General features: G+C 45.8%; 1 pseudogene across 1 annotated transcript in view; it reads right to left on the bottom strand.

Annotated features, from left to right (window-relative positions):
* LOC310789891 (protein FAM53C-like) overlaps positions 1-26,003 on the bottom strand; it is a 39,758-nt pseudogene that overhangs the window by 5,078 nt on the left and 8,677 nt on the right. The window contains exons 4-6 of the transcript in view: positions 14,426-14,525; positions 9,434-9,491; positions 6,579-7,625 (exon numbers count right to left, since the gene is read on the bottom strand). The product of the transcript in view is annotated as a protein FAM53C-like (transcript). The remainder of the gene's footprint in view (positions 1-6,578; positions 7,626-9,433; positions 9,492-14,425; positions 14,526-26,003) is intronic.

Below are 26,003 nucleotides of genomic sequence, written 5' to 3'. Positions count from 1 at the left end.
GAAGATCACGGAATATTATAGGAGTGTGAAAACATCCACAATTACCAACGGGTTCCAAAACGCTGGACTGCTGCGGGATGAAGAGGATGACGCCACGGGGACTGCCCCCTAGTCCGATACCTCACGAGTCCGATACCTCACGAGTCCGACACCTCATGGTTTTGGGTTAGGGTCTGGGGGAGGTTAGGTTTAGGCGTGGGGGTGGGAGAGGTTAGGTTTTGGGTTAGGGTCTGGGGGATGTTAGGTTTAGGCGTGGGGGTGGGAGAGGTTAGGTTTTGGGTTAGGGTCTGGGGGAAGTTAGCCTCTTTTTTCGGACTCGTGAGGTGTCGGACTCGTGAGGTATCGGACTCGTGCCATGGCACCTGAAGGAGAGAGGAGAGTGGTTGACGAAGCCACCCTGAACCTGTTCGTTTCCGACACTGAAGATGAGGACTTTGGTGGTTTCAGTACGCAGGAAGAAGAGGAAGACGAGGATTAGTGACTTGACTTCTCTGGTTACAGGTTTGCTGCACATATACGGTAGCCTATTGTTGTGTGATTTTGTCTGGGGATTAGTGACCTGACTTTTGTTTTGTTTTGTTGAAATGTTAATAAATGGGAGCTTCCCCAAACAGCGATCTCTTTCCCGACATTCCTCTCTGTGCACGAACCCTTTCATATGGTAATTAAACATCAAAACACCCGCGGCTTATAGTCCGGTGCGGCTTATAGAAGAAAAAAATAGTCAATTTTGGTCCCGCGGCTTATACACCGGTGCGTCTTATAGTCCGGAATTTACGGTACATGAAGTGCTTTTTTTACATTCAACAATACAGTTTACTCAGTGTGAGTGAGTGTACAGACACACAGACAGACAGACAGACAGACAGACAGACAGACAGACACACACACACACACACACACACACAGACACACACACACACACACAGACACACACACACACACAGAGAGAGAGTTCTGTCCACAGCTGCTGCTGGATCGCACCTCTTCCCAGGGAACACTACTGATCGCCCCGCAAATTAGCATAGGAGGCGAACACCAAACTGGTCTGAGATCAGCGTCTAGCCTCCTCTGCATCGTTTTCCTCCTCTCGTTCGGGCTGGGACGAATGCTGCGACACAGGAACGGGGTCGGCTTGGCTTTGGGACCAGGCGCTGGAACCGGATCGATCATGTTGGTTTGACTAGCGCGAACAACTCAATCCAGGTTCGCCCTGCAGCAGAGGCGACCAGCGCAGCGCGCCGAGGGGTGTTTTAATGGCATTTCTCCTCTATGCAACAGGCAGCGTTTCTCCGTTTTCTCCTCCTATTCCATTTCAAAACAACAGCTGCGGTATGTGTTTGATAACGTGTTGTCGGCTTGACTTTGAGGCTAGGGACCTGATAACATGTCACAGGCTGGGGAAGTCTTTGAACTACGCGCTGTACTAATAAAAACAAAAACACGTCAAACACGTCATTGGCCCTCTGGGCTATTCCTGATAACATGTCAAAGACGTCTTTGGCCATGAATGAGTTAACCACCAAATCCTTCTCTCCACTCTCTCTGATCTATAGGTATCTCAGGATCTGCACTCTCCTGGTTTGCCTCCTATCTCTCTAACCGCTCATACCAGGTTCTATGGCGAGGATCCCTATCCAGATCCTGCACTCTTAGCACTGGTGTGCCCCAGGGCTCAGTCCTGGGCCCCTTGCTATTCCTTCTCTATATCAGATCTCTTGGCCATGTGATCTCATCTCATGGCTTCTCTGATCACTGCTATGCTGACGACACTCAGCTCTACCTCTCTTTCCCCCCCTCAGACACCCAAAGCGAGGCACGTATCCCTGCATGACTCAAAGACATTGGTGCTTGGATGTCTGCCCACCATCTCAAGCTGAATCTTGGTAAGACAGAACTACTCTTCCTCCCTGGGAAAGACTGTCCTCTCACTGACCTTTCCATCTCCATTGACAACACTACCGTGTTTCCCTCTCAAACAGCTAAGAACCTCGGGGTGATCCTTGACAACCAGCTGTCTTGCTCGGCCTACATTGCTGCGACAGCACGCTCCTGTAGGTTGTCCCTGTACAACATGCACAAAATCTGTCCGTTTCTCACAAGGGAAGCAACACAACTCCTGGTCCAGGCACTTGTCATCTCTCGCCTGGACTACTGCAATGTTCTTCTGGCCGGCCTTCCTGCCTCAGCCATCCGACTGCTTCAGCTCATTCAGAATGCTGCAGCCCGTTTGGTATTCAACCAACCCAAATTCTCTCATGTCACTCCCCTCTTCCGTGACCTTCACTGGCTTCCCATCTCGGCTCGCATCAAATTCAAGACACTGGTACTGGCCTACAGGGCAGTCCACATGACAGCCCCTCCGTATCTGCAATCTATGGTCAAGTTTCAAACATCGCATCGCCCCCTTTGCTCCTCCACCCGTCCAGATCGCCTTGCCCCTCCACCGCTACGTGGGCTCAAAAGTCTTCTCGTTCCTGGTGCCACAATGGTGGAATGAGCTCCCTCCGGTCAGAATGGCCGAATCGCTGCCAATCTTTCGGTGGAGACTAAAAACTCACCTTTTCAGGCTACTACATCTGGGCCCTTCTTGAACTAACATCTTAACTCATCGAGTGCCATGGACGAGTATGTTCGTCATTTCGTTTAGTAACGTAGAGTGCCAAGGACGAGTATGTTCGTCAATTGCGTTTTTTGACGGTGGGACGTGGATCAAAGCATCAGGCATCTCCTGTACAAATATGGGAGCTATTGAAGGTGTATAACCTATTTTACGGACTCATTAGGTGGCGACAGCGCTCTCCAGATTACAGAAAGGTCCGGAAAACTGCAGCAAAAAGCCGTGATCAAAGAGAAGCCGATGCATGCTGCAGCCAGAGCCATATAGATTGCTCTGTCTGCAGCTGACGTCGGGCTGCGAACATCAGTCAATCCGAGCACACAACTGAGCTCCTCTGCCTCTGTCTGTCTGCATATAGTTTCTCCACACGATTACCCGCCAGAAAGGCAGCACCCGACGCCGAAGGGCCAAACCTATCCCTGCAGTGCCGTTTGGCATTTCCTTGTCGCGCTGGGAGCAGCCCGGGAGCCGCCCGGCGCAAAAACGGAGGCTCCGAAAATAGACTGTGTGCGTGTGGGGAGGAGTTTGCAGCTGAGGCGGGGAGAGTTGGGTGGGGCACGCAGGCTCCACAGAACTACACCACGTCACTACATCAGAAAATATTAGCTAGCGTCAGTGAATGTGCTTGAAATGCTGCATTTCACAAAAGGCTGAATATCTCAGCTTATAATTTGAAACCTGTCTTTTTGCTCAAAACAGCCTATCTTCTCCGGCTCATAACTAAAGAACGGAAAATGGGATCAATAAACTTTTTTTTGCAGATGATAGAAGAGAGTCTCCTCGTTCTTTGTGCGTGTTCGGTATTTACATAGTAATATCACACAATATTCTGTGGGCCTCGAGAAATCACTGAAAACGCTCTGAAACTCTGGCACTGGGAGCTTCCGTTCTCCAAAAGTGGCTGGCACTCAATGAGTTAACACGTTCACTGCCAATGAAGTATTAATCCGTCAAAAAAAATCCAACGGTTGACTGCCAATGACGTATTAATACGTCAAAAAAATGATTTTTTTTTTTTTGACCGTGGGATGTGCATCTAACCCTTTTACATCTCTTATATAAGTATTGGACGTGTACAACGTGTACAACCCATTCCACCGACCCACTAAGTGGCGACAGTGCTCTCCCAGACTAGAGGAAGGCAAGCAAAAAGCAGTGTGAGGAAGCCATTCTCGTGAAAATGGAAACGCTTTCGTTTTCGCGCTGATTGCTGGCAGTGCGGGATTGCAAATTTGCATAATAGATTACGGGTGGAACACACTTTGAAACACGCAGCATAAATAAGACCAGAATCGCAAAAGCTTCATCAAAGCTCTCAACACAAACCACAAGAAACGAGCGAGCCGATCCAGACTTGCACAGCGGCCGCCAGCAGACAGGCAGCAGCAGCAGAAACAGCAACGAGCTTGTGACATGCCCGCTGCAGCCAAGAAGAACGCCCACGGAGGGAGGAGTTGGAAGCAGAGGGGTGTTTCCTGCTGTTATGGAGGAAATTACTGTTCAAAACTATTGTTTAGATGTCTGACGTCTTACTGATGCCAAAAATGAATGGTTAAAGTGACTGTTCTATCGAATTTCACAAAAAGCCGTTTATCTCAGAATAATTTTCCAGACGCTGAAACCATGCTGTATTCAACTGCTAATGCTTACATAACTACTAACTCTACAAACTAACTCTTTTAGACAGAGAAAGCACACATTCTATTAGTTCTTTTGAGATATTGTGTGTTCACAAAATCTTAGCAGAAAAGAATCCTCGGGTCTTGAAAGATGAGCCAGAATCCTTAAAAAAAAACCTCTGGCAGAACCTACCTACAGTAAAAAAAAAAACGGCTGGCAGTGAATGTGTTAAAAGGGAAAAAAAAAAAATCCTTCTCAAACTTAACACATTGAGTGCCAGCCACTTTTGGAGAACGGACGCTCCCAGTGCCAGAGTTTCAGAGCGTTTTCAGTGATTTCTCGAGGCCCACAGAATATTGTGTGATATTACTATGTAAACACCGAACACGCACAAAGAACGAGGAGACTCTCTTCTATCATCTGCAAAAAAAAGTTTATTGATCCCATTTTCCGTTCTTTAGTTATGAGCCGGAGAAGATAGCTTGATTTAGCCAAAAACAGCAATTTTTTTCTTGAAGCTGAGATAATGAGCCTTTTGTGAAATTAAACATTTCAAGCACATCATTGACTCTGAAGCTAATATTTTCTGATATAATGACACCTCAAAAATAATTTCCTTCAATAAAAGAGTGAAAACAAAGGAATTTTGTTTGGCCAAATAATATGTTTTAGCTGCAACCAGCAGCGCTGGCCCCTGCGTGCGCAGACCCTACACCTTCTTGCTGGTCTTGATTTACTGCTGGTGGGCATCAGATAGCCTATTCTAGCTTGTTTGCTCTCTATGCATCGAGCCTGCTGCTGCCTGGGTGTGTGTGTACTGTCAATGGTTGTATACTGTAGTGCCCTGCGTGCCCCACCCCCCTCCTCCTCCTCCTCCGTGGTGGGAGGAGTCGTGTCTCTGCTGCGGTTTGCTCTGAGTTTGATCTGCACTGAAAAGTCCGCTGCCTGCATCCCCCCGCTTTTTTACAGCGTGTCCTCGGCTCCCAGCTGAGAATAATGTAACTTTACAGAAAGACGCTGGTGTCGCCGTGTCGGCAACTAAATCATATGGATGGACTATCGCAGCGGACACGGATGGGGCTCAATTGTGGCAGCAGATGACTGCTGTTCACAGGCACAGCTAACGTTATGCTTCAAGCATATCAATGCGATTTCCGTATTCCGTTTCCTCATGACTTCTTCTCTCTTTTCTCCTGGCCTTTGTCTAATCGGGAGGGCACTGTCGCCACCTAAGGGTTCTGTAAAATAGGTTAGACACATTCAATAGCTCCCATATTGTAAGAGGCGATGTAAGAGGCTTAGATCGACATCCCCCCGTCAAAATATGAATTTGGAGTTATTGACGCCATTTGGCGTCGCTGGCAGCCTACGGTAAATTTCTCCTGACGCCATTTGGCGTCGCTGGCACTCAATGTGTTAATAATGCTACATGTTACTTATTCCTTCTCAAACTACTTCCTACATGGTGCTACTCTAGTCTATCAAAATGTCTTAGCTGTCATTGATTGTGTTAGTTGTTTTCTGTACTGTTGACAAAATGTGATATTGTAAGTCGCTTGAGAAATAGCGAAAAAACGCTTTTGGACAAAATTGTAAATGAGAGTTCATAGAGTAGAAGAGTACTCTATGAACCTATATTTGGGAACAGTCGCTCTTATGGTTTGTGAGCTACGGTTACTTATTGTTGCCATAGCACCCCCTACAGTCGAAATGATGCAATTGTTTTTTTATCAGCTCAGAATACATAGCTGCACACCTGTACCAAGGTTAATTCACAACGGACAATGCGTTCCGGAGTTAGGGCGATTTTTGTGAACTAGGCCACACCCACAAAAGGAAGTCAATTATATCGCAACGGTGCGGTCTTGCAAAATACTGCAAAATAAGTTGTGTGCAGGACAGTCCACACACGCTGTGTGATGTGGTTTGGTGATTGGACAATATTTGAAGGAGATATAGCGGAAAAAAACGCTTAAAGTCTAGTTAGACAGAAATGGGCGGGGCCTCTATCAGCAGATGCGGAATGACCCAAGGAATCCAGGGAAAAAATAATTTTGATTGTAGACGCTACGGTTCAAAAGTTATGGACCAAAATGTAAAGGGGGCTGTTACAGCGCCACCTAGTGGTCAACTAGTGAAATTTTTTCACACATAGTAAAAGGTGACTGTGAACCTACCAAGTTCGGTAGCGGCAGGTCTTATGGTTTCTGAGTGGGACCAAATTGGCTTGCAAATTGGTGACTAAATTGGGTGAACAAACCCTGTTATAGGGGCCTGCGCCCTGCGTGCACTGGCCAAAAACAACATACTATCTAAAGATGACAGAATGCAGAACTACCTGTGTCATCTTGGTGAAGTCGAGGAGGGGCCGGGCGCAGGGCCTGTCGGGGTCGCGGCGCCTCTTCAGGCCTGGTTTGAGCAGGAGCAGGTCGCAGGGCTGCGAGTGGCAGCGGGGCAGCTGGGGCGGCAGGGCGCGGCGCAGGGAGGATGGCGTGCTGCAGGCTGAGGAGGGGGAGGCGGGCACCGCCACGCCCACAGCCGCCCCCGCCATGACACAGCAGCTCGGGGGGGGAGGGTGAGCCGGCCCCTCCCCCGCCATGACGCAGCAGCCCAGGGGGGGGTGGTGAGCTGGCGCCTGGGCCGGCACAGGGGGCGGGGGCAGGAAGGTGCAGGCCGCAGAGTCTCTGATGAGCACCGGGGAGAGGGAGAAACGCCTCTGGGGAGGGGGGGGGCGGGTGGAGGGGGGAGGGAGAGGAGGAGCAGGAGGATGGCGAAGGGAAGAAGCAGCAGCAGGCTCCGCCCCCTGCCGCCTCGCTGGGGTCCCAGGGGAAGCTCCAGGGCAGAGGGGAGTCCGGGGACAGCGCCAGGCTGAAGAAGGTGGGGCTGGACGAGGAGTGCAGCGAGGAGTTCAGGGAGGAGCTGGGGGCACGGAGAGGACAGGGCCCTCCCCCCGCGGCACCTACTCCCATACCGCCCCCGCCCACCATGGCCCCCCCAACTGCCACCGCCCCCCCGCCTGCCCCTCCGTGGTACTGCTGGCGGCTGACGGGGGTCCAAACCCGCGATGCGCTGGGCCGCCAGGTGTAGCGACAGCGGGACAGGTCCTCGGGCACCGACAGGGAGCGGCAGTGGCGTTTGGGGGGCGGGGGAGGGGGAGGCGGGGGCCCGGGGCCGGGAGGGGCTGGTGCTCCAGGGAGGCACAGCTCGGACGTCGAGGTGCTGGGCGACAGGGGGGGAGGGGGCGGAGTCTCCAGAGGGTCCCCCCCATCCTGCAGGTGTGCATCCGAGGGCACCAGGGGCACGGGCCCAGGGGGAAAGCTAGAGCTCAGCAGCCCCCCCTGCAGGCCCGACTTGGAGGGAGGGCACAGCTGCCAGTAGCTGCTCTCTGAGATGCAGGGGCAGGATGAGAAGGAAAAACAGTCAAGACGTGTTAACTCATAAGGAATTTCTTAGCAAGAAAGAACAAACATTTATTTAAAAAAGATTAGAATGACGCGACTGTAGGGATGTAAGGGTGTAATTGAAAAGTTTGTTGCATGGTAAAACAAAAATAGGCTATACATCTATTTCTTAAATACGACTCATGGGGGTAACATGTGTCATTGTGTTTTCACACCTTCACTTGTGTCTAAGCTCACGTCACCAGAGCCTGCTTTCTGTTTGTCACTGCCTTGTCGTCCGGTGTAAGAACTGGAACCAGTTAATGCTGCAGTGTTTTCCTTGTTGTTAGTTCAAAACTTGAAAGAAGAGCCGATGCACACCCTCACAGTCTTATGGATAGGTGCGTCGGAGGATAGAGTCCATAAGCAAAAGAAAATAATTCCCGCACACGATCCAGTAACACTATCCAGTAACACTATCCAGTAACTGGTATCCAGCACACTATCCAGTAACTGGCAAACTTTATTACAACGTTTCGGTCGATCAGACCTTCAATCAGGCCTGATGAAGGTCTGATCGACCGAAACGTAATAAAGTTTGCCAGTTAGTGGATAGTGTGCTGGACACCAGTTACTGGATAGTGTGCTGGATACCAGTTACTGGATAGTGTGCTGGATACCAGTTACTGGATAGTGTGCTGGATACCAGTTACTGGATAGTGTGCTGGATACCAGTTACTGGATAGTGTGCGGGAATTATTTTCTTCTGTTGTTGTTAGTTCCAAATGGTTTTAGTTCCTTTTATTTATTTTTTGGATTGGCACCATGGGGTTATGGGCAGCAGGCACTACCACTATGACACCCCTGTTTTCAGAGAGGCTTGTCGGAGCAGACCGTTTCCGCTCTACAATGGATGCATAACTTTACATTACATTACTTTACATTACATAACTTTACATTACATTACATAACTTTACATTACATTACATTACATTACATTACATTACTTTACATTACATTACATGAGTGTTGAGCTGAGCAGCGTTAGAATTTTCCCATTGAAAAGTATGAAGTTAATCTTTACCATTATAACGTGAGTTCGGGGAATTTTATATTTTTTAGGAACATTTTCAGAATGTTGTAGGCTGAGTACAGAGCTACTGCCTAATGACAGACATAACATGATGTGTACATTAGACTATTACAGAGCAATTTTGATCAATTTTTCTACATTGATGAACTTTTTATGATGTACCAGCCATGCTAATATTGTTGCGCTGCCCCAGTTTATGTATTGGAAACAATGGCACGAAAATCTACTGGTTAATTTCAGAATAAGAGTGTATCTATGTGGTCAGTGATAAGTACAGTGTGCAGTCTGCTGACAGTTCTATCAGAATAAGAGTGTATCTACGTGGTCAGTGATAAGTACAGTGTGCAGTCTGCTGACAGTTCTATCAGAATAACAGTGTATCTATGTGGTCAGTGATAAGTACAGTGTGCAGTCTGCTGACAGTTCTATCAGAATAACAGTGTATCTACGTGGTCAGTGATAAGTCCATTGTGAACAGCTGTCCCGGGTCGGGATGCAGCCATGGATCGTCCCTTTGGAATAGTACATTTTGTCTCATTTGGTGATGGTCAACGTTCAATGATGGAATGAGGGTCAGCTATTGGTCAGAGAGGGAACAAAAGCATCCCTTTGTTACTGTATTGATTAGATGGACAGTATTACTACAGGCAGGTAGTCAAGGGTCGATGTCTCTTGAGAGAAATGAGTGTTTAATTTCGGGACAAAACTTGAAATACTCACCAGGCATCAAGCCATCTGGGGGCCAGCACTCGGCGAGGTTTTTAGGGTCCAGCAGGGACTGAGGAGACAGATTCAAGATTCAAGATTCAAGATTTTTATTGTCACTCCGTAGTACAAGTATCACGTGTGAAATTCTTGTGCTGTGGATTCCGTTTGCAACATAGTGCAAAATAACAGGGCATATAGGTGCAGGAAAACAAGAGAAACAACAAGCAATAAGGCAGTAAAGTGATAAGACAAGTCAAAGACAGTGACATATTCACTGCACATAGGTGCAAATGGCATGTACATACTTTAAACATACTTAAACATAATTGACATTCTGTTTGCACAGGTGCAAATAGCATATACCTAATTAAACATACAATTACACATTAGACATACGTAATGGTAGCAGCTACAGTACAGTACAGTACAGCTACTACACTATTTGTGTATGTTAAGACAGGATGAGGTCACACACTCCAGTCCAATCAGATCCAACAACTTGAGCTAATGTTGGCAGCAGAATATCAGCAGACTGTGAAAGTGAATTTGAGCAGAGAGGATAAACACAAGTGCAACTGCAACCCAAGACTTTTGCACTGGATTTTCCTCTGCATTTGCTGGTAGCATTAGAAAAAAAGCTCTGAGCATTAACAGTATATAAACTAACTGATTGGAGTTTATTTAGCTCTCAAATAAAAAAATACTTAAAGCAGGACTAAACCCAAAAACACTGCCAGCCGTTTTTTCAATACTGTAGGTAGCTTCTGCCAAGGTTTTTTTTTGAGGATTCTGGCTCATCTTTCAAGAGCCGAGGATTCTTTTCTGCTAAGATTTTGTGAACACAAATTATCTCAAAAGAACTAATAGAATGTGTGCTTTCTCTGTCTAAAAGAGTTAGTTTGTAGAGTTAGTAGTTATGTAGGCATTAGCAGTAGAATACAGCATGGTTTCAGCGTCTGAAAATTTAAGCTGAGATAAATGGCTTTTTGTGAAATTCGATAGAACAGTCACTTTAACCATTTATTTTTTGGCGTAAGACGTCAGACATCTAAACAATAGTTTTGAACAGTAATTTCCTCCATAGCAGCAGGAAACCCCCCTCTCCTTCAAACTCCTCCCTCCGTGTGTGTTCTCCTCCCTCCGTGGCTGCAGCGGTACAAGCGAGGCTCTGCCTGTCTGTGCTGCCTGGCTGCTGGCGGCTGCTCTTTGGGCGAGTCTGCATGGGGCTCGTTCGTTTCGGTTGTGAGCTCAGCTGGAATGAAGCTGCGTGCGATTGTGGGCTTTCTGCCGGTGTTTCAAAGTGTGTTGCACCCATAATCTATTATGCAAATTTGCAATCCCCCACCACCAGCTCCCAGCGCGATAATGCGCGAAAGCGTTTTCGCCAATCCATTTTACAGTATGAGAATGGTTTCCTCGCGCGTTCCCCTGCAGTTTTGGCTTGGCTTTTTCTAGTCTGGAGAGCACTGTCGCCACTTAGTGGGTCGGTGGAATGGGTTGTACACGTTTGGTGGCTCCCATATTTATATAGGAGATGTTAAAGGGTTAGATCAACATCCCACCGTCAAAAATTTTTTTTTTTTTTTTTGGACGAGTTGACTCGCCATTGGCAGTCAACCGTTGGTTTCTGCTTGACGAGTTGACTCGCCAATGGCAGTGAACGTGTTAACCAATATATATGACTTTGGGGGTGGTGTGTGAAGAATTCTGGTCAAAATTTCCACATTTGAGACCAAACTGTTACCATTGTACCATTTGTATCATTTTCAGCAGCATAGGTTCCCTCTATGGGTTGAACACTGCTTTTTTTTGTGCCCTCAAATGAATGGGATATTTGGTACATCGTGACGTCACGGTGGGGTTAGCACACGCCCCACTCGTGTGAAAAAAAAAATCCCCATTGATTATTACTGTAGTTCACACGGCGCGAGCCCTTTAAGACCAATGCATCCCTGGGTAATGCCTACTGTGGCTAATATTAGCCGCTAGTTAGTTAGTTACATGGCAGTAAAACGCCACTGAATGACCAAATTGATATAACTTTTAACCATTTCGAGTAACACTGTTTCCATACGGATCACGAGCGTTAGTTTGTTGTTTATAACGTGGCTATATTCATAACGTTTTCTATCTCGGATGCGTTATTTCGAATCCCACATAGGTGGCGCAAAGCGTGTGGGTTTCAGGACGAAACAGTCTCGAGCCATTAACGTTATCTTTAGAGCACAATATTCCTGGAATGCAAGTTTAACTAAACAGTTACATGTCCTCTGCATTCTACATAAAATTAAGATATTATGAGTTGTTTTATTTTGTATGTTACATACTTATTGGCCAAGATATGTTACTTTATGGGGGAGGAATTCTGCCAGCTAAGGAGGGAAGTCTGGGCGGCCATCTTGCCTGTGGGGTTTTCGGATCGAGTGGAGTGCCGTTTTGCAAGAAATCTGGGGGGTTTAGTCCTGCTTTAAGTTGTGCACATAACCTACAAATGTACATTGTGCACAAAACCTTTATAAACAAAACACTACTATCTATTGAAAAAGTGAATCAATTCATTGAAATTCTACCACCAATGCTATATTAGAGCGGAATATTTCCCATGACATCCTCAGATTCAGGTGAACATACAGTAGGTGCAGGGTGCGAACTACGGGGGAGCTGGGGGGGGCTTTGGCTCCCCTTAAAGAAATAGTAGACCCCCTGAAAACATGACTTGTGAAATTTGGGGGGGTCTCTAAATTATTGACTAATATATATTACTCCATGTATTTTCTATTTCTTTTTCTGTACCTTCATGAATAATGCGTAAAATTACGCTATTTTAATCGTATGATTCAGAGTGTGCTCAATCACTGTCAAATTCACTGTAAGCCCCTATACCGACATGCATGTTATTCTTATCATCACCACATCGAAGCGTGGCGGCGCAGGTGCAAATCAAACGTCACTCACGCGGGCAGGTCAGATTTAAAACAACAGCAAGATGTCAAAAAGAAAACAAGGCAGTTTGACAAACTTTACATTCACGAAGAAATGGAAGCAGCCGTCAGTTGAACAGCAACAAGTCGCTTCTACTTCAAACGCAGATGTGGAAAAAGTGACGACGACGTGAAGCTGGAATACCTCCGAGTCCTCCCGCATATGGAGGACTGTTTGTGAGATGGAATGCGTCAGGAACTTCACAGTGAGTGGGACATGTGCGTTATGGTGTGGATAAAAGTGTTGGGCAGAGATATCATGTTCTTGTGGATGCAGTGTATATGGAGAGCAGTGCGCCCGTTTCGCCTTTCTGTGCTCTCTCACCCTCCCTCCCTCTCTGTGTGCGCAGCGCGCTTTTCTCTCTTGGAGAGAAAAGTGGAACACGACAAGAGCTGTATTCGTGTCTTTGAGCGTGCTGATAAACTATAGAATAGAGATCTTACTGTGATTTTTGCTTTTTAGAGCTGCATGTGGCGTGGAGGATGTGGTCTGGTCATTGGGCTACCCGGCTACTGCTTATGTGATACTGTAGCCTGAATCAGACTGTGAACGTTGAAGGGAGGCAATCCTTTCTGAGGCACGCGCAAGCAGCTGTCCGCACCGGGTCGCGCGCACGTCCGGTTGCACCCCCCCCCCCGGTGAAAAAGTCGGCTCCCCCGACACACTGAGTAGGTGTGACACAAGAACAAGGTTAAAGAAAGTACAATGGTACATTCAAAATTGTGCTCTTTATTTTGTTTAACAAAAGGGAAGAAAATAAATGTGTAGTAATTCAATATCATGTTTATGGTGTTTAAGGTCACTTTCACATATAAGCTGTTTGGTCTGCTTTACACGTGCCACAGTTTGTTTCCTCGGATACTCCGCTTCGTTTGGGGTGGTGTGAAAGCGCAAACAAACTCTGGTGCGTAACAAACAATTGAACTCTGGTCCTCTTGAAAACATTACATATTACATTACATTACGTCATTTGGCAGACGCTTTTATCCAAAGCGACTTACAATATCACATTTTTGTCAGCAATAGAGCAATCAACTATGCAACACAGTCTATGACAACTACAACTTCTGAAGGAACAGTGGTACAAGTTTAGTTTAGGTTAGTATTTTTTTTTTTTTTTTTTTTTTAAGAGAGAAAGAAGTTAGTTCAAGAAGGGCCCAGATGGAGCCTGAAAAGGTGTGTCTCGGTGGGTCTCGGTTCGTTTCCAAGTGAACCCTGCCGGCCGCGGCTCGTTTGTGATGTGAAAGCAACGCACACTAAACACAAGAGCAAATAATAGGAAGCGCCAGTGCATCATGAGTAGAAGGCGGTAGAAGAAAGCAAAACAAACACTGCGGCACACGTGTACTGTACACGTGTGCACAACGTACGTTGTCATAACAACAACAACACATTGTTGTCTCTCAACAGGGCTCGCCTTCTCCTTCGGTGCTGCCTCGCTCGTCTCATCTGCAGAATGAAATGTATAACAGCTCGCTGCCTCATCTGCTGCTCATATTGAGCACATTCTTGTGCAATATTTATTTGATAGTAACACCAAAGTAAAACTCGCAGGTGGTGTTGGTCAGCCCTCAGCCAAGCAAGAAGCCGGCGGAAGAGGAGAGATTTCCCTTCTCTATTCTGTCCAACAGACGAGTGACTGTTTTGATCACGTGACATTGTTCAGAAAGTGTGTGCTTGTGACAAATTGCTGTGTGAAAGAGAACCAGACCAAATGAAAATTGAATGAAATCATTGACACAGAATTCGGATGAGAAAAAGTCTGCAAAATGAGGTATGAAACATTGACTTTGTGCCAAGGTTTTGTCTGTCTGCACCCAGGTATTATCTTCACGCATCAAGTCAGTCTCTAGCAATTCAAACCACAACTCGAGTAGGACTCTGACTTGAGTCCAAGTCATGTGAGTATGATATATCTATATCAATATTTTTTTTAAATCCTTCTGATGGTGGTGATATGCTTGCTATGCTATATGCTGTATGAGGTTTCAAGCTGTAGCTAAAGCTGTGAGTGAGTCTTACCAGGTAGAAGTCCCCCGGGTGAGCAGGGTTTCCTTCCAGATTCTGCTTCCTCAGGCCTTCCAGCAGCAGCGTGACCACAGCATGGTGGCAGGGGGCGGGACTTATGGGGGAGAGGAGACAGGAAGAGGAAGTAGAGAACAGGGAGGGGAGAACAGGGAGGAGAGAAACACGGCCCTCTGTGCGTCTGGTCCGTATCGGGGGATGAGGGGGAGGGGCTTAGGAGTTGGAGGCTCCTCCTCCTTTCCACCTCAGGGCCAGGTAGCCCTGCCCACTCTCACAAGGACATCCTCAGTCAGCTGTCACCCCTGGCAACTCACCTGGGGAGAGGAGGGAGTGAGTGTTTACAGTATGCTGTTCAGTTCTACACATTCAGACATGTCACGGACTGCGGAGTGCTACTGATGGTAACCAGCCAATTGTGTTAAGTGTTTCTTTTCTACCTCCAAATAATTCTTCCGTTGGCTAAGTTGCTGTTCTATGAATTCATGTCCAATCATTTGTTTTTGTTTTAAAGTTGTAACTTCTGTTTTTTGTGGGTCAAGCATATTTCTTACCGGCCAAAAAAAAAAACGCATTTTTGTGTCACATATATCCATATATATCAATTTTTTTCGGTACATTTCAAGTAGATAAGGTATTACGTTGAAGAATACACACTTAAATAAGAGGCCAGAGTAAAATTTGAAGCAAATTATTTTAATATATTGATTGATGATTGATTACTCAATACATGTCAAGTCAATCTTGAGCTTAAATTGTTGTAAAAAAAACAACGCAGCTAAAAGTAATAACTGCGACAGTCTCAGTGCACAGCGCACAACTTGGGCTACACACCTTTCTCTCCCACTCACACCTGGCACCTGCGTTAGCTCTCCTGCACTCGTTCTCCGCTCCGCTTCGGCTTTATTGGTGGGTAAGCATTTTGATTCATCTCCTCATCATAGCTCGGCAACAAGCGCGAGCGATTGATTCATTGATTAATTCGCCCGATGTAGGCTGGCAGAGGTTAAAAGACGCTTTTTACCTCCGCTAAAGTGACGACTGCATTCCATTCCACTCCAGTCATGTTTGGTAGCCTATATAAGGCAGAGCCAGAATGAAACAGCCTCACAAAGCACTCGTATTAGCCAGCTGCGCACCAAAACACACATAACTATTATCTCCTCATATACTGTATACTGTATCATACGAGTGGTGTCGGCAACAAGTGCGAGCGATTGATTCATTGATCAATTCGCCCGATGTAGGCTGTCAATTTAGCAGAGGTTAAAAGATGCTTTTTACCTCCGCTAAATTGACGACTGCATTCCATTCCACTCCAGTCATGTTTGGTAGCCTATTAGCCAGCTGCGCACCAAAACACACATGATAACTATTATCTCCTCATATATACTGTATCATACGAGTAGTGTCGGCAACAAGTGCGAGCGATTGATTCATTGATTGATTGATTCGCCCGACGTTCGGCTGTCAATTTACCTCCGCTAAATTGAGACTGCATTTCATTCCAGAGGCACGTTTGGTAGCTTATACGGGAGAGCCAGAATGGAACAGCCTCAGGAAGCACTCGTGTTACAGTATACTACTGCACTGAACTAACGTTAATTTCAGACTGCTTCCTTGTATATTGTGGCTGGGATCAGTGCTCCGCAGCGCACTTCCAGCGTTTAACAGTCGGAAAAAGACGCTTGGTGGACACAGGCGGCTACACACAGTTTTAATATTACATGACGACTATTTTGCGACCCGCCACGTGGCGGAGAGACGCCAAACCTAACACGCCAAAGCTAAAATATGCCCGCCATTGGCAGGTGGCGGGCTCTAATTTCGTAGCCTGACTCCACCAGACGGGGGCGGCATTGTTCCACAAATTCACAATCCACCTCAGTCTGGCCCTGGCCTCAGAGAGGCATTCAAACCGGCCGCCACCCAGGCGCACCAATCAGCGTGAGCTAAGGGCGGGCTTTGCGAGACCGGATGTGACGCCACCGAGAGGCGCTGGACGTTTGTAGTTCTTTCACTATTCAACATGGCGGCGGCTACCGAGGCTAGCTCCAGTGAGCTAGTCAAACATTCTATTCAAAACAATAAGCTAACATAAACGTTAAACACTTGATCTTACAGTGAGTACGAAACCGTAACTGTATTGCTGTAACGTTATCAACTATGAACGTTAGTAAACAAGACATTGTTGTAGAATTTGGGGAGATAGCCTTCAGACGGTTGCTAGGCTGGGAGAACATAGCAGCCATCAGCTAGCTGTAGGCTAGTGAATGGCTAGCAGTAGCCATTCACGCAAGTCACACAAACACAAAGCCCTTCTCACCACAGCCCAGTAAACATGCAATCTGTTAAACCATCATTTTTGTTCCAAATAGAAATAAATCATAACGTTAATCAAAATGCCACTGAAATATTAGCTAATCAACACAGAACTGCAAAGATCAGTGTGATGTATTGTCCCTACTGCTAGCTGAAGTGTATTCTGCTATGATTGGAATGTTTGCTGCTGTTTAATAAACCACGTTAACTCACGTTGGTGTCCGAGTGACATATTATGTTATACAGGCGAGATTAAAGATCTCAGGATAACAGGATGTTACTCGAGAAATTGGTTTATCGATAGAACATAGCTTAAGATTTTGCACTTGTACTTTCTTTAGATAGGGGGTAAACAAACTAACGGCATGGGAGCCAATACTAGATTATATCCAAATGCTGCATGGTGTAACCTAAAGGGTGATTTTCCTCTTCTCCGTTGACGTCCTCTGGGCTCCAGGCAGCTCCCTTTGGCAGATTCATCTCTGACATAAACATCTTTATGAATTTACATCATCTTATCATTTTACCCAATTGTGCCTCAAGACCAGCAGATTATGTAACAACAACACCACACGGCCGTCTTTTCTCCGTTTAGTTTATTATCACAAAAGTAAGCAAATAACATTCTCCAGTCATGCGTAAACATCTACCATTCCACTGACAGATATGCTAAAATTCACCAGTCCTTAATGCTAAATAGTAGCGTTAAATCATTATATTGTATCAAAGTATTTGGTTGTTATTGATTGTTTTGGTTGTTATTGAGCGAGCTACTGTAACTTGTCCCAATTTACCCCCGGAGATCATTAAAGTCTTTCTGATTCTGATTCTGATTGCCATGATCATAAAGGCTAGAGAGCGTTGCGTCTCCATGACGTTAGCCGTCCAGGCCAGTCCAGGGTGCGTGCCACTCGGTGTCATATCGTGTCATCAGTTCCCTGAAGAAACGAACAACGATATGTGTTAGTCATGAATCGCTGTTAACGTTAACATCAAATCAATAATCATCAGACGTAGCACCCCAACCTCCAAATGTTGCTAATGTTAGCGTAACATCAGTTAATCCAATCAGTTACATTTAACGTGCAAAATGGCCTACCTGCACTTCATCCTCAGTCAGACATCTGCAGTAATTCTTCTTTCTTTTGGCAAATTGAATAGTCAATGGTTGCACCCAATATTCACCTTACAAAAACAGCAAAAAATCTGCGACCTCCATGCTAACTAATTAGCAATTGTAGTCCTAGCCGTTCGTGTTTTACCAGGCGAGGCTACGTCATGAAGGCAAGTCGATCTGATTGGTTGGCGTTGGCACGCCCAGACGGTGACAGACAGACGGTTCATCCAATCACCTGCCAAGTAGCTTGAAAAAAGTGACCGCCCTCTTCAGCAGGGTAGCTTGACCAAATCCAGATGGATGTCGTTTGTGAAACAGAATGTGAAGCAAACTCATCAATCTGGCAGCGTCAGGTTACTAATTTCGGGCCCTGTGCACAATGTTGTTCTTCACAAATGTCCTCAATGGAGAATGACAATTATACAAATGGAATGGACACAGTTATGGGCAAGCCTGTAACATGCTCAGTTTAAAGTGGTCTTAAACAATAGTGATGCACGATATATTGGCAATCATATCGGTATCGGCCGATGTTAGTCATTTTCTAACATATCGGCATCGGTCCAATGTTGCAATGTTAATATCGGTTATCGGTATCAGCCAAAATTTTTACATTGAGAGGAAACATTGCAGTAAATCTATGATTTCTGGGCTTTTCCAAATGTTTTGGAAATAAAGAAAAATGTGTTTTTATACAGATCATATCGACATCGGTAAATATCGGTTATCGGTCATAACAGCAATGTTAACACGTTCACTGCCAATGACGAGTTGACTCGTCAAACACAATCCAACCGTTCACTGCCAATGACGAGTTGACTCGTCAAAAAAAAAAAATTTTTTTTTTGACGGTGCTACGTGGATCAATGCCCCCCACGTCTCCTATAAAAATATTGGAAGTATTGAATGTGTATAATCTATTTTACCGACCAACTAAGTGGCGACAGTGCTCTCCCGACAGAGAGAAAGCCAACCAAAAACAGCCGCGGGAGAAAGCCATTCTCAAGGAAATGGCTTGGCGATTTTACAGTCATCAGTCACCAGACTCGCCCGAGAGCGGCCGCGCCAGCAGCAGCACACCGAGAGCGGAGAGCGGTGCTGGCGTGGGGGATTGCAAATTTGCATAATAGATTATGGGTGAAACACACTTTGAAACACCCGCAGAAAGGCCAGAATCGCACGCATTCCGAAAACCCAGAAACGAACGAGCCTCATTCTCATACTGTAGGCGAAAACGCTTTCACGCTGCTGCACACGGGCGCACAAAGGTGGGGGGTTCCAAAAATAGACTGGGTGGGCAGCATAAAGCCTAGAATCGCACAAAGTTTCATCAAAGCTCTCAACCGAAAATCCAAGAAACGATTGAGTCCCATCCACAGTCCACACTCGCCACACTCGCCGACGAGGGGCCGCCAGAGCTGCTCACTGCTCAGACAGGCAGGAGAAACTGGCTTGTGACAAACGCCACCAGACACACCCACGGAGGGAGGAGTTTAAGGGAGAGGGTGTTCAGAACTATATTGTTCAGATGTCTGATCTCTCACTGATGCCAAAAATAAATGGTTAAAGTGACTGTTCTGCCTGTTTGATTGAATTTCACAAAACTGCGATTATCTCAGCTTCCTGTCTCAGACGCTGAAACCATGCTGTACTCAACGGCTAATATCTACATAACTACTAACTCTACAAACTAACTCTTTTAGACAGAGAAAGCACACATTCTATTAGTACTTTTGTGAACTTCGTGTTCACAAAGTCCAAGCAGAAAATTATCCTCGGCTCTTGTAAAATGAGCCAGAATCCTCAAAAAACGGCTTGGCAGAAGCTACCTACAGTAAAAAAAAAATGGCTGGCAGTGAATGTGTTAATATCGGTTATCGGTATCAGCCAAAATGTTCACATCGGTGCATCCCTACTTGTAACATGTGATGTGATGTGATGCTTGCCTTATTAACACTTTGAGTGCCACGGCCCTTGGGCAAAAGGTTGCTTGCTGTGCCACATAGGCCGCAATGCATTTTAAAACAGTCATATAATTTCTTTAATAATTACTATGTAAACACTGAACACAAATAACGATGAGACTCTCTTCTATCACCTGCAAAAAAAAGTTTATTGATCCCATTTTCCGTTCTTTAGTTATGAGCCGGAGAAGATAGCTTGATTGAACCAAAAACAGCCCTTTTTTTCTACGAGCTGAGATAATGAGCCTTTTGTGAAATTAAACATTTCAAGCACATCACTGACTCTGAAGCTAATTTTCTGATGTCTGGGTCTGTCTGGGTGAAGTGTATGCTGCTCTGCGTGCTCTGCGTGCCCCCCCCCCCCTCAACTGCACACGCCTCCTCCTGGGTGTGTCTGTTGGCTCTCTGCTGAGTTTGCTGTGCACACACAGTGAAGGGTGCGCGACATCCACCTTTTTGGTTCCGCGTGTGTTTGTCACGGGCTCCCATGCTTCGAGTTGAGAATAATAAGGCTGATTATGCGAATGTGCTGTCGCAGCAGACACGGAGGTGCTCAGTTGTGACAGCGGATGCAGCTGCTGCGGGCACAGCTGGCGTTTGGCTTCATGCATGTCGATGCATACGGACGGATGCGATGCGATTTCCTTTTTCCCCAGCGACTTCTTCTGTGTGTTTGGCTCCACTTTCTCTTATCAGGAGAGTGCTGTCGCCACCTAATGGGTTTGTAAAATAGGTTATAGACCTCCAATAGCTACAATATTGTAAGAGGCGATGTAAGAAGCTTAGATCGACACCCCCCCCGTCAAAAAAACAATTTGGAGTTACTGACGCCATTTGGCGTCGCTGGCAGCCTACGGTAAATTTCTAATGACGCCATATGGCGTCGCTGGCACTCAATGTGTTAAGGTTAAACAAAGTAGCCTACAAATGGCCAACAAAAATAAATGAATAGAAATTATTTAGGCTAAGCCCAGCACAGGCAAGTACACTTGCGACTATTTTGGCTGAACAAAAAAGATAGGAAGCGGTTGATGGCATTGAAAATAATACTGTCTTGATTTCTATATACCCCGGTATACCATAATACCTAATACCACCCAAGCCTATGCTAGCTAGTGTAACCGAAGTGAATCAGCACCGATTCCTCTTGAGTCTCGAGTGGTAGCGAGTAGGTTGGTCAAACTCACTCCCCAGTATAAAGGCATGTTAATCAGCTCCGCCAAGGGAGCTAGCTCTCTTGGTGCAGTGGTTAACATGTCGGACTCCCAAGCCGAAGGTCGGCGGTTCGTATCCACACCTGGGCAAGCCCTTAACATGGGTTGCTGCAAGTACCACCTACACAACGCCGTTAAACTAGCATACAAGTTAACTAGCAAGCTAACATCAACCCAACAAGATAACACAATTAATAATTCTCCCCTGCATTCTTCCGCATTACTACTTGACATAGTGGAGGATTACAAGTACCTTGGAGTGTACATTGACAATAAACTAGACTGGGCTAAGAACTCTGATGCACTCTACAAGAAGGGGCAAAGCCGTCTCTACTTCCTGAGATGGCTGAGGTCCTTCAACGTCTGCCGGACCATGCTGAGGATGTTCTATGAGTCGGTAGTGGCTAGTGCCTTCCTGTATGCTATTGTGTGCTGGGGCAGCAGGTTGAAGGCAGCGGACGTCAACAGACTCAACAAACTGATCCGTAAGGCCAGGGACATTGTGGGGCTGGATCTGGGCTCTCTGACTGCGGTGTCAGAGAAGAGAACGTTGTCCAGGCTACGCTCCATCATGAGCAATAACTCACTCCACGGCGTGCTAGTCAAACACAGGAGTACGTTCAGTGAGAGACTGATTCCACCTAGATGCGGAGAGGCACAGGAAATCATTCCTGCCTGTGGCCATTGGTCTATTTAATGCCTCTCTTAAAAGAGCACCTCGGAGACGCTCACTGAGCCAGCCGATAGGTTAACTGTGCCTGGCTGAGTTATCTCGGCTTAAAAAAAAAAAAAAAAAAAAAAATTTTGACGGTGGGACGTGGATCAACGCTCCCCACGTCTCCTATAAAAAATATTGGAGTCAGCGAACGTGTACAACCCATTCCACGGACCCACTAAGTGGCGACAGTGCTCTCCACACTATGAAAAGCAGAGCCAAAACTGTAGGGTAACGCGCGAGGAAACCATTCTCTACTGTAAAATGGATTGGCGAAACTTTGGCGCATTATCGCGCTGGGAGCTGGCGGTGGGGGATTCCAAAAATAGACTGGGTGGAACACACTTTGAAACACGCAGCATAAATATGACCAGAATCGCAAAAGCTTCATCAAAGCTCTCAACCAAAACTCCAAGAAGCGAGCGAGTCCATCCAGACTTCCTCAAAGAGCGGCCGCGCAGACAGGCACAGGCAGCAGCAGCAAAGCAGTGAGACTGGTGACAAGCTTGTGACACGGCCGCTGCAGCCAAGAAGAACGCCCACGGAGGGAGGAGTTGGAAGCAGAGGGGGGTTTCCTGCTGTTATGGAGGAAATTACTGTTCAAAACTATTGTTTAGATGTCTGACGTCTTACTGATGCCAAAAATGAATGGTTAAAGTGACTGTTCTATCGAATTTCACAAAAAGCCGTTTATCTCTGAATAATTTTTCTGACGCTGAAACCATGCTGTATTCAACTGCTAATGCTTACATAACTACTAACTCTACAAACTAACTCTTTTAGACAGAGAAAGCACACATTCTATTAGTTCTTTTGAGATATTGTGTGTTCACAAAATCTTAGCAGAAAAGAATCCTCGGGTCTTGAAAGATGAGCCAGAATCCTCAAAAAAACCCTCTGGCAGAACCTACCTACAGTAAAAAAAAAATGGCTGGCAGTGAATGTGTTAATATAAGTCCGGTGTGCAATAAAGATAATTGCATGTAATGTATACTTCTCTACGTATTTTGCTCGCTTAGACGTATTCTACTTATTTTTGCTTCTATCGCATTTACTACTGTTTATCCTATGCTATGTTGTTCTTATTCTTATTCTTATTCTTATTCTTCTTATTCTGCTTATTTTGCATTTACTATTGTTTACTTCATGCTATGTGTGTTCTGTGAGCGAGCTACTGTAACTTGTCCCAATTTCCCCCCGGGGATCATTAACTCATTCACTGCCAGTTTAGGACTGCCAATATTTAGCACATGCCAAAGATTTTCATAATTGTTGGTCATCTTTCAAGACCCACAGTAAATTATCTATTAGCACCAGAGTGATTTGCAATACCTCAAAATGAAGATGTACGTCTCTGGGTTCACCAGGAAAAAAAAAGTGAGCTTTTAGCATGTTCTGTACTCTACTTATAGCCATTTATATACACCCTGTTTTCACCCAAAATGTCTCTCTGAGAAAAGAAATTGCAGAAAATGGCATTTATGTACAGCACACAATATCATGCAGAACTCGCTCTCAATTCTTTTATTTTGAACTGTATTGACATCAGACATGTAAATATTATTCATTATGACACAAATGACAAAAAAAAATATATATATATATATATATATATATATATGAAGTGCTTTTTTTACATTCAACAATACAGTTTGCTCAGTGTGAGTGAGTGTACAGACAGACACACAGACAGACAGACAGACAGACAGACAGACAGACAGACAGACACACAGACACAGACACACACACACACACACACACACACACACAGAGAGAGAGAGTTCTGTCCACAGCTGCCTGCAGCTAGATCGCACCTCCTTCCCCCTCCTTCCCCATCAGCGTTTTGCCTCCTCTGCTGCTCGTTTTCCTCCTCTCGTTCGGGCTGGGAGTGGGACGAATGCTGCGACACGAGTCACACGACACAGGAACGGGTCCGCAGCTTGGCTTTGGGACCAGGCGCTGCTGGAACCGGATCGATCATGTTCGTCACGGGTTTGACTAGGCAATCCAGGTTCGCCCTGCAGCAAGGCAGCAGTGCAGCGCGCCGAGAGGCGTTTCAATGGCGTTTTTTCCTCTGTACAAGGAAGCGCGTTTCTCTGTTTTTCCTCTTTTCCTCCTTCTTCCTCGTTTCAAACAACAGCTGCGGTATGTGTTTGATAACGTGCTGTCGGCTACCCTTTGAGGATAGGGACCAGATGACATGTCAGAGGCTGGGTAAGTGTTTCAACTACGCGCTGCACTCATAAAAACAAAAACACGTCAAACACGTCTTTGGCGTGGATGGCTATTTCTGATAAGACGTCAAAGACGTCTTTGGCGGTGAATGAGTTAAAGTCTTTCTGATTCTGATTCTGAAACTTTCAAGGCCTGGAAAGAATTATTCAGCCATACATTTTCTGACTTTGATTTCTGAATTAACCACAACTCTGCCCTTAAGAGATAATCACATGTCATATACCATCAGGGGTAACATTTGGGGTCCCTTCATTTGTTATCTAGAGCAGTGGTTCCCAAAGTGGGGGTCAGGACCCCAGGCAAAACAAACAGCGGCGCGCACACGTGTACACTACAGCACCTGCACGCTGCGTGACGTACGCCGTCATAACAACAACACATCGTTGTCTCTCAACAGGGCTCGCCTTCTCCTTCGGTACGTACTGCCTCGCTCGTCTCATCTGCAGAATGAAATGTTCAACAGCTTTCTGCCTCATCTGCTGCTCATATTGGGCACATTCTTGTCAAATATTTATTTGATAGTAACACCAAAGTAAAACCAGAAATCCCAATATCGCAGGTGGTGTTGCTCCATGGTTTGTGTTTTGTGGATTCACTTGTGTTGTTCAGTCAGCCCTCAGCCAGGCAAGAAGCCTGCTGGAGAGGAGAGATTTCCCTTCTCTATTCTGTCCAATAGATGAGTGACTGTTTTGATCACGTTTTGATCAGAAGGTTTGGTGCTTGTGACAAATTGCTGTGTGAAAGAGAACCAGACCAAATGAAAATCACAACAATGTTGCAACTTCACCCCCCGAATCGCACAGAGTCCACCAGCTTATATGTGCTTATTCTTATCATGTTTGCCTCTTTACCAGTTCCCTTCTGTTTATGTGTAGGCTATGGAGCTGCGCCAGCAGCTACCCTGCTGTGTGTGTTGAGTGGACCAGCGTTCGCTACAAAGAATTGGTCCCGACCCGGACATGTCCTGGACCATTTCAGTTTAACCGACAGAAGGGATAGATAGAAATATTAAAAAAAGGAGGAAAAAGACTCTGAACTGGCAATACAAGCTGCCCAGAATGGGTGAAAGACCAACAGTATCCTGTAGAAGTGGGAAGCAGTTCGTTGCTACAGGGTGAGAGGTCGCTCCCTCCAACAAGCAATCAAGTCCTTGTCAAATGCATCAAAAAAAGCCAGCAATGGGCTTTGGATTAAAAGACAAGACAAGAGTTGGGCTGTAAAATCAACATAGGAGGGTGTCAAAGACGATGGGATATCAAAGCAAGACACCCCAATTTCAACTCACTTCCTGTCATTTTGTCACATTGGTTTTGCCCATGGTTTTCCACACACGCCCACTTAGACCTGGAGGAGACTTTCGGCAGGTCTGAGTCTATTGGAGTCAATGGGAGAGTGAAAGTGATCTCAGATTATGACATTATTATAAGTAAATATTCTGCACATTTTCCGAAGCCACATATCTTCTGAACATTCTGACACTAAAATGGCATTTTTCAGACAGACAGATCAGGAGAAAATTTAATTTTTCCATCACCTGTCTCTGTCTCAGCAACACACTCTTGCGAGATTTGGCACACTCATGTTAGCAGTGAGCAATTAGCTAAAGCTACATGTGAAGTTCGTTGATGTAGTAGCTAAATCTGTGTTTGGAAAGAAAAAAATAGAATATCTTAGTTACTATATTGAGCCAGCAGCTTTGTGTTTATATGTGTGGTTTGTGTGGAGTTTGGGAACTCACGATCTCTAGTTCAGTTAGCTTGCTAGGTCAGCACTAACCCCGCGTCACCAGGCTCTCTCTCTCACAACACTTCAGGGGAGAGGTGACCACGTGACCATTTAGGAGACTTGCTCGTACCATTTCTTACAATTGGCGGATCCTGCGGTGACATATCTCTAAAATGGACCATCTCTGAGGGTGTGGAACTAAGGGGGGTGTACCTGTACTTTTTGGACATTTTCAGTACATTTTAACAATACCATGATAATACTGATAACCGTGATAATTTTGGTC

The sequence above is a fragment of the Poromitra crassiceps genome, assembly GCF_964638095.1.
Source record: "Poromitra crassiceps genome assembly, chromosome: 1".
Classification (NCBI taxonomy): Eukaryota; Metazoa; Chordata; class Actinopteri; order Beryciformes; family Melamphaidae; genus Poromitra; species Poromitra crassiceps.
Note: the sequence above shows the minus strand (reverse complement) of the source record. Positions and strands in the feature narration are given on the sequence as shown.